We start from the raw sequence: 9,774 nt of genomic DNA, 5'->3' as shown, positions 1-9,774 counted from the left end.
TTGGATTGGTGGTATAGACAAAGAGAAAGTGTTGATTTTCTGAGGAGGGAACAGCGAAACTGAGGTCTGAATCACAGAAGAGTTAACCCTGGGACGATCTGGGACCAGAAGTGTCTAGGTGAAGAGACCAGCAAGTTCAGTGCCCCAAGGACGGAACAAGCCTAGTGACTGGAGAAACACAAAGAAGGTCCATTTACCTGCAGGGTATATATAGGAGGAGGCAGATAAGTCAGAGAGGTTGCCATGGGCGTATGGGAGCACCAGATCAGATACAGCCTTGTAGCCTCGGGTAGGAAGTTTTAGATTTAAGTTTAGATGTGGTGAAGCGGAAGAATGATACGGCCCGATTTATTTTGAAAATCTCACTCTGGCTGCTGTGTGGAGAAATAGCAGAGGAACATCCAAGTGGAGGCAGGGAGGCTGGCTGCGAGGCCACTGCAGGAGTCCCAGAGAGTGTTGGTGGTGGGAACGGCACGGGATGGGGGAAGGGTGCACACTGGGATATGTTTTGAAGGTGTGGTTGGCATGGCTTGCTGACAGACTGATGTAACCGTGGGCAAGAAATGACAAACCAAGGATGTTGGGGTCTCAGCTTGAGCAGTTCGCGGTAAGAGTTGCTTTTTACTGAGGTGAGGATGACAGGGCTCCCCTCCGTGAGGCGGGCAGAAGGTAAGTGTTTTAGAGGAGAGAGAAGTCCCTATGGGCGAGAGGGCAGGTTGGCTCCTCAGAAGGGGACAAGCTGAGCCTTGAACGATCATCATGGAACTTAATCTAAGAGAGGTTCAACTTATTTTTTTTACATTTCGATATCGATATCACGTTTTATTTATTTATTTATTAAAAAAATTTTTTTTTTCAACGTTTATTTATTTTTGGGACAGAGAGAGACAGAGCATGAACGGGGGAGGGGCAGAGGGAGAGGGAGACACAGAATCGGAAACAGGCTCCAGGCTCTGAGCCATCAGCCCAGAGCCTGACGCGGGGCTCGAACTCACAGACTGCGAGATCGTGACCTGGCTGAAGTCGGACGCTTAACCGACTGCGCCACCCAGGCGCCCCGATATCGCGTTTTAATAAGAGAGATATTCAAAATCATTATGGTCAAAATCATTACATCAAAAACTTTTATAATAAATGCTTGTTGTTAGTCTACCTACAATTTCGTTTTGGTGCAAAGTTCTTTGACTGCAAGAAAGAATTTTTGGCTTACTTCACTAATAGGAATATCTCTTAATGTTGGGATGGCCTCTTCTTCGTATTTCTTCTGCTGTTGATTTTTAGCCTAGTTATCGGTGATGGCATGGGTGGAGTTGAGCTGAGAGGTACTCATCATGTTTATTCCCAACAAGAGTACGTAACCGATTACTATAGTAGTGAGGAGGTAGATGGACAATGCAAACGCCCAATACTTTTGAGGCCAGTAGGTTAAGCCTAAGGAGTTTAGCCAAGATTCAGAAATAAAAGCTCATAGAAGATATAGTATGAAGCCACATTGGGAGCTTAAGAAAAGAGCAAAGCCATACATCGCTCTTTCTGGCAATGGTGGTGGTGAATGTTCCACCATTTCCCCTGTGGCTTTGGACAATCTTGGGTCCTCGAAGCGCCCACTCAGGCCCCTCCTGACAGCTCGGCCACCTCAGCTTCGAGTCCCCTGCGCAAGTGCTGCCCTGGGCTTTCGATATGTTAGGGTGAATGGATATGTTTGATGAGAAAGCTAAGGACAGAGAGACTACATATGTTAAAACCAAGTCTGTCCTCATTCACACCAACGATTTTTCTAAACTCAAACCTCATTAAGTTTCGGCACTTTACTGGCCCATGTCGCAGAAGCGTTAGCAGTGAGGTGGAGGGAAATGTAGAGATCTGAAGAACGGGATTCGACAGCAGAGGGACTTCAGGTATGTTCTCTGACCTTCTCCCATGGCTCTGACTTCTAAAGCCTCACCTTTTCTATTCATACTTGTGCTGGTTTTATGTTTGTCTGACTTGTCTCTTTGTCTTTGATGGCACCCCTGTTTTTGTTCCCTGGGGGCCTTCATTTAATACTCTTCACTGATCTCCTGTCTCCCTTGCCTGAGGAATTCTCTTTCATCATCAAAAGCATTTCATCAGGCACCTATTTAGCACCCCGCTCTGTGTTAGGAGCTAGACATGTTTCTGGCCTCCAGGTTTCTGACAATTCTTAAATTCCTCTTATATTGTGCCTTTTTGCAGAAATTGTTGTGGCCGCCCGGGTCTACAGCACCAGACCTCAGAGAGTTGGTGACAGTGGACCTTGCTCCAGCTCTATGGCAGGTGCTCGGATATGGCTGGTAATTAGAGAAACTCTATGTTTCCTGGGCTCTCTGTGTTTTAGGGCAATGGCTATGGCCAGAGTGCTCATGAGCCAGATAGAGCAAGGTTCGAATGCTGACAGCCACTTTCTAACTGTGTGATGTGACTGACAGTGCTTGTTTTCCTAAACCTCGGTTTCCTCCATTGTAAATAGGCTATTACACACCTACTTAGCAGTGCTGTGGAGACCTACGTGAGCTAATGTATGTAAGCCCCCAGCACAGTGCCCGACACAGGTAAGGGTTCAATAAATGGTGGAATTTCTTATTGATTTATCAATCTGTCATTGATAAAATGGCATGCCCAGTAGAGCATTAACAAGGGATAGAAAAACAGACACAAATACGATGAGAAAGTGATGATAGAATCTTAGACGTGGAAGAGGCCAAAGTAGAAGAGATAAAAGTTATTCAGAAAATAAATGGTGAGTGCATACATGGAAATTTAAAGGCTTGTGTTGTCAGCCTGATTGAGTTCATGGGGGTCTGAAAGGGCAGGGTAATAATATTTCCCAGGACCCACCCCATCAGGAATAGTAAGCTATAGGACTTCTTTCTTCCCAGATACACAGAAAGGCAGCAGCACAGTGGATAACTTCCCGAAGCCTTCTTTAGGAAGGTTTGCAGGCAGGGACTGAATCTCTGACAAAAATCCACTCCAGGGGGGCACTGATGCTCCGAGGGCCAGGAAATGGTTCTCTGAAGGGCCTTCTCTTGGCTTTGCCTCGGACAGGATTGCACTAACTTCTTCGAGTTAGCCTATAGTTTGGCAAAAAGCCTTCCCTCCTGGGTAGCTGAATAATTTTCAGATGATCCAGCTGGCACATTGTAGAAATGGGCTAATGAGTCAGGAATGATCTTCTAAGGCTCTTCCACACCAAACTCGCTCAAGGGTAGAGAATTTCCAGGAAAGTCAGTGAAAGATTTATGAGACGAATCCCGGAACTATTTTCTCCTCCGTCTATTGTTTCAGAAACAGTGGGCTTGCGGTGCGAGGGGTGGAGAGGGCAAATTAGCGTGGGACAAAGACACGACTCCTGCTTTCCAGAGAGAGCTGGAGAAAAGAGTGACTCCAGAAGCCAGCTAATGAGGATTCCCTGACAAGGAAATATTCAAGATTGGAATGTGCCTGCCTGCAGGCCCCACAGAGCCTCAGAGATGAATTTGAGGAGGAAAAGAGATGCAAAACTCAGAGGCACTGAGGGGAGAAAGCTTACTCCAACTCTGTGCTGGAAGGGGTCTGATCAGCTGGCTCCTCTGTCTTCACACAGATGGGGAAGAGGTGGAGGGAGAGAAGAGGAGGGGGAGTGGGAAGGTGGAGGAGGAGGAGGAGGAGGAGGGGGAGGAGGAAGAGGAGGAGGGGGAGGAGAAAGTGGTGGCTGCAGTGCTCAGCCCGGTGGTGTTTCTTGTCACCAGGTGAAATTCCTTATTCACTCCCCGCATGTTGCTGCCTTTTCTTGGAGTGAGATGGTCTTTCCGTTACATCGTTACATGGTAGGCTGGAGAGCTACCGAGGCTTTCATAGAACCCGAGAGTCCTTCACAGAAAACTTAGGGGTATGACTTGGATCACTATTGGATCATTGGGAGAATATCTACAAGAGGGTGCTGCTCTTTGGTAAAAAGGGCTCCTACAGGCACTCAAAATATGGGGACTTCTGGGGTGCCTGCCTGGCTCATTTGGTGGAGCGGGCGACTCGATCTTGGGGTGGTGAGTTAGAGTCCCACATTGGGTGCAGAGATAGCTTAAAAACAAAATCTTAAAAACCCCCACATTTATATTTTTAAGAAATACAAAACGGCAAAATGGAATAACAAGACTTGATTAATTTGGTTCCATTTCGGTCATGCAGGGACAAAGGGGATAGATCCATCAGGCATGATTTACATGGATAGATTGTCCAAAGAAGCTTGATTGTGCCACAGCTTTAAGGTTTCTTCTTCAAAAAATCTTGTAGTTGTAAAGAGTGGAACAATTGAATTATTAGAATTGCACCTCCTGGATGTCCCCCAGCCAGAAATAGTCAAAAAGTGTGCCAACACTGGGGGAGACATCAGGCACATGTGGAACCCACCAGTTGAATAACCAAGATATAATAAGCCATAGGCAAGGCCTTATCTTGGTTAACAAGGTGGTCACAAGAAGAGGTCTTCTGGAGGCCAGGGACAGTGGTTGGGACTTTCAGTTCAGATTCCTCCGAGGCCCGCAATGGCCGCTGTCACATGGGCACAACGGTTGGCTTCCCACCTACTTCCAGCTCCACCCAAAGCTTTCCAAACATGGATGAACAGTTTAATAAGTAAAACTGAGGGGCGCCTGGGTGGCTCAGTCGGTTGAGCATCCGACTTCAGCTCAGGTCATGATCTCACGGTCTGTGGGTTCGAGCCCCCTGTCGGGCTCTGTGCTGACAGCTCGGAGCCTGGAGCCTGTTTCAGATTCTGTCTCCCTCTCTCTCTGCCCTCCCCTTGCTCATGCTCTGTCTCCGTCAAAAATAAATAAACATTAAAAAAATTAATCAGTGAAACTGAGCTTTTCATAATATAGTAGGCTTTAACTACTGACAGTCTTGGTAGCAGAAAGGATGTTCACATCATTTCCCTTCCAGACATTTCTAAGAGGTCTCCAACACTCTCAGAAATGACTCTTCTTTTCTTTTCTTTTTTTTAATTATTATTTTTTTAACATGTATTTGGTTTCGAGAGACAAAGACAGAGTGTGAGCGGTGGAGGGGCAGAGAGAGAGGGGGACAGAACCGGAAGCAGGCTCCAGGTTCTAAGCTGTCAGCACAGAGCCCAACATGGGACTCCAACCCAGGAACCGTGAGATCATGACCTGAGTCGAAGTCGGCCGCCTAACTGACTGAGCCATCCAGGTGCCCCCAAGACTCTTATTTTCAAATAAAAGGAGTTTTCTTGGATGAATCCACCATTTTTACAGTTGATTTTTTCAGTACTTAAGGTCTCTAAAATGTGTTTGTCCTTCCCACTAATATGAAATTTTGTGATGGCATGCATACGTGTGTGCATGGGAGAAGTGAAGAAAGGGCTCAAGTATAGCAAAGAAAACTTCAGTTTGACTACAGGCCTCGGGCCCTAACCATAGGCTCCAGGTTGGGGAGCCTTCAAAACTATTCCCTTCAAAACCAGAAATAATAATAAGTAATAATCTTCTGTTAATGGTTCATCCCGTATACCGTTGACTTATCCTTTGGAGGAAGATTGAAATGAGTTACCATGTCAGAACTGGCAGCCACAGGGCACATGTTCAAGATTCGATTATGAGAGCAAAACTTTTAATTAAGACTTTTAATTTTGACTTCTGTTTGTAAGATGTGCAGGATTCCAAGCCTTGCAACACTTGGGAATACCCAGTGGATTTTTTTTTTTTCATAACTCTAAGTCTTTGCTAACAGGAAACAGAAAAGACTGATTAAAAATTTTTTTGGAGCTGGGTCTGGTGGGAATTAGAATGACACCCATGATGCATTTCACAGGGGCTGCTAAACAGCTTCAGATAGAAATTACTTTCAGTGCTTTTTTCCCTTCTCGTCCTGAACAGGAGCTTGTGTTTCCTGCTGATTACAGAAAAAAAAAAGCCACTGTGTTTACCAACATTGCTGATCCAGTCAATCCCTCTGGCCTCTGTGTTTTGAACTAATGTGTGGTTTCTTTGAGTCTGAAGTCGGCTTAGAAGCAGAGGTTCAGACCACCCACTTTTAGGATCGCTAAGGCAGTGCTAGAACTAAGTTGAAACTGAGGTACTTCATGCAAGCTCGTGGGTTTGAGCAGAGGCAATTTTCATGGTCAGAAAGTATTTTGAAGCCATTTTCATACTAATGTCCCCAGTGGATGGGGCCAAGCCCGGGCCTCCTGCCTACCCGTGCTGTGTGAATCAATCTACCTACATATGAAGTACAATTTCAGTTTCCTGACTTGTCAGCAAATGCAAACATTATTTAGGCATTTTCATTAAAAAAAAAAAAATGAAATCAGGGTACCTGGGTGGCTCAGTTAAGCATCTGGCTCTTGATTTCGGCTCAGGTCATAAACGCACGGTTCCTGAGATGGAGCCCCGCCCCGGGCGCCACCCTGACATTGTGGACCCTGCTTGGGATTCTCTCTCTCCCTCTCTCTCTTTCTGCCCCTTTCCCACTTGCTCTCTCTCTCTCAAAATAAATAAACTTAAAAAAATGACATCAGAATGCCCAACATTCTCCCATTGATTGCCTATTTTCTCTCTCTAGTAGGAAAACTATTTGTTTTTTAAAGTTTATTTATTTATTTTGAGAGAGTGAGCAGGAGAGAGAGAATCCCAAGTAGGTTCTGTGCTGACAGTGCAGATGGCAGGGGTCATTCTCAAGAACAGTGAGACCGTGACCTGAGCCAAAATCAAGAGTCGGATGCTTACCAGAATGAGCCACCCAGGTGGCCCTTGGAAAGCTCTGTGTAAATCAGGCATACTCAACCCTTTCCGGTGAGCAGCTAGCTTTGAGTTTGCCAAGTTTTCCAATAATCATAGATTATTCAACCTGGATCCTTGGCTCGAATTCTTTCATCTTATTGGTGTGGCAACCACGGTCTTGGCTACTGCATTTATTCGTTTAGTAATTTCTTCATGCAGCTAAGTTTTACAGATCTACTATGTGTCGGGCCCCGTGTTAAGCACTGGGGATACCATCATGAGCAAGACAGAAAGGATCCCTTAAGGAGTTTGCAGTCCGGTCAGAGAGGTAGATGCTAAGAAAATAAACGTTACACATGTTAATGCATTTCATGAATTGAACAGGCAGGTGGGGTGGGGTGGGGGGGGGAAGGGAGAACCTCTCTTGGGTAGAATCTTCAGGTAGGTCCCTGGAAAGTGATGTTTTAGGCACTGGGAGAGGAAGGGGTGTGTTGTGAGTGCATTGCTGATTGAAGGAAGAATGGGAGTTATGGTGAAGAAGCGAAGACATCCACGGGCCATTCTCAATTCTCCAACAGGAATCCTCGTCAATTTTCCTGTGGGTCCCAGGGGACTATCGGTGTTGGGCTGGTGGATCTTGAATGGGCAGTGGGGTTTATTATCAGGTGTCACTCTAAATTACTGAGAGGTCCCCCACCCTCTCTTTTTTCATCTATTGTAGAAGAAGTGGTATAAAGATTAGACCAGGAGAGATTTGATGTAAAATACAGATTCTACCACATCCTGGGATGGAGAGAGGAAAAGCTCACCCATGCCCACACGCTCGCTGAGTTACAACGGTAGAGGTAAATCACTCACCCTCGAGTCTAACATACATACGAGGACAACTCAACACAGCCCAGTCCCTGATTGTTCTTCCTCAGGTAGAAATAGCCTTTCTTTCCATCTAGCTCCAGGTCTCTGGAATGCTACTTTGGATCACCTAGTTTTTATGGGCACTTCCAACCTCTGTCACGTCACGTCTCACAAGTTCCTTGAGGGTAGGATGCTATTGAACCCAGCATCCGCTAGCAAAGCCAGCACCCAGCATATTGCCCTGGGCACAAAAACCACTCAGTGAATATTTGTTGAACGGATCATATAGAAAGATTTAGTCTTCAGGAAGAGGAGTTAGAAAGGCAGTACCACTTTTCTTCTTTCTGGCTTTTGCACCGTGACCGGAAGTGGGAGCCCAGGATGATTACTCTCATTAGCAACAACAAAAAATGGCTATCACAGGATCCCGGCTTCATTCCTGTGATGAAGCCATTGGCCTGGTGACAAGACTATCACTGAGGACAGAGAAGCAAACGTTGAGCTGTTTAACAGAACCCTCAGCAGGGACGTTGTTGCATCATTCCGCTGAGATGTGAAGTAATGTCTGAGCGCTCGGTTCCCAGCGCTGGGCCGCCTCCGTCCCCGCTCCCACTTCAGACAGTGGCTAGACCCTGCATCCTGTCTCCTGACCCGGGCTCTGCCGGCTCCAGGCCAGTCCGACCAGAGGCAACTGGGCAGCAAGGCCCATGAGGAAGTGCACGCAGCCCCACGAGGCCCTCATAAGCACAGGTCAACCCTGTGTCTGCCACGGAAACTTTGGGGGAAGGATCACCACCCTCCGTACGGTCCTTTCCCCTGACACTGCTCAGGCCCCACTCCCAAGCAAAGGAAGAGTATTGAAGCCGGAAATTTGAAACTCTGTTGTTCTAGGGCTATCCACTGGGAAAACCACTGAAGATCCCAGGTCAGTTTCCCGTTCGCGCCAAAGCCAAGAACCCGCTCTGAAATAACAGTGGTGGGTGGTGTTTCCAAAGATAAAGGAGTTTGGGGGTGGGGCCCAGAGGCAGGCAGTCTGTCCCTGCCTGGTGGGTGCCGGGGTAGGTCCCTCCTGCTGTATCACCACTCCAATAAGGGTGCTTCACTTCGGTCCTATCAGAAAGATTCATTTTTACTGGCAAGGGAAGGGGCCCGTTCTGAGCTGACAATGTGGAGTTGTCAGAGGTCAGCGGTGGGAGATGAGATGAAAGATGGTAAAAAGGATTAATGTCAGCAATGTGCAGATTGGCACCCTGCCTCTGGAAACCGCTCAGCCAACAGCAGGGAAACTGGGCCACAGTTAACTGGACATCTGGGCCAGAGGCACGAAGAGGTGTTTATCATTTAGAGGATTCCTGTGCTCTTGGTGAATGAAGACTTCAGGAATGACAAACTTCCCTCCTCTTTTGGTTCTTCTCGAAGATACTGTACGGTCTGATTGACTTTGGTTTTAATGGCCTACAATTAGCATTAGATGAGGAGAGAAAGGTCCGTTTGTTGTATTTCGTACTACTTTCTTGTGCCTTTACCCTTCCCTGAAACGTAAGCTGAAAAGAAGAATAAAAAGAAAAAACAAGCCCGGGTAAGAAGGCTCAGCACCCTGGACTAACACTGAGGGCAGAACCTCTTCAGTTGAAAAGAAACCACTACCGGTTATTGTGTGGGGGGCTGGAATCACCCAGAGACCAATTAACACCTTGTTTTGGGGATTACCCCCTGCAGTATTTGCAGATAGTTTCTTAAACAGCCGTGTTTAGAGTCCACACTGTAGGAGTGACTCAAGTGCTGATGAAAGAGCTTCCAGAACAAATAAGGAACCCTACGGGAAACTCTGGCGGAGGTGTGGAGGGCTTCAGTCTTTGGGTTAACAGCTTGGCACTACATTCATTGCTGGAGGAATCTGAGCCTCACAAAAGACAGCTTTTCAAGGAAAAAACTCTTTTTCTTAGAACCGGTTAACAGTCTATTTGTGCTCCAAAGGCTGTTTGGTTAGGGCCCCCTAACATGCAGTTCCTCCAGGGGCCTGCACCTCCCGGGACTTGGAGCTTGTGTGTGCCAATTGGCTTTGGGCTGAATCTATGAGATTCTAGCTTGGGAATCGAGTCCTCGTTGTTCTCAGCGGCCACCGTTTTTATTTTAAACTGCTCCGCACAATTGCCAAGGTACTTTCCAATTAGAGGAACTTGCC

General features: G+C 46.8%; 1 pseudogene; it reads right to left on the bottom strand.

Annotated features, from left to right (window-relative positions):
- Positions 1-1,153: 1,153 nt before the first annotated feature.
- LOC122479769 lies at positions 1,154-1,665 on the bottom strand (annotated as a pseudogene).
- Positions 1,666-9,774: the final 8,109 nt, after the last annotated feature.

The sequence above is a fragment of the Prionailurus bengalensis genome, chromosome A1 (assembly GCF_016509475.1).
Source record: "Prionailurus bengalensis isolate Pbe53 chromosome A1, Fcat_Pben_1.1_paternal_pri, whole genome shotgun sequence".
NCBI classification, from domain to species: Eukaryota; Metazoa; Chordata; class Mammalia; order Carnivora; family Felidae; genus Prionailurus; species Prionailurus bengalensis.
Note: the sequence above shows the minus strand (reverse complement) of the source record. Positions and strands in the feature narration are given on the sequence as shown.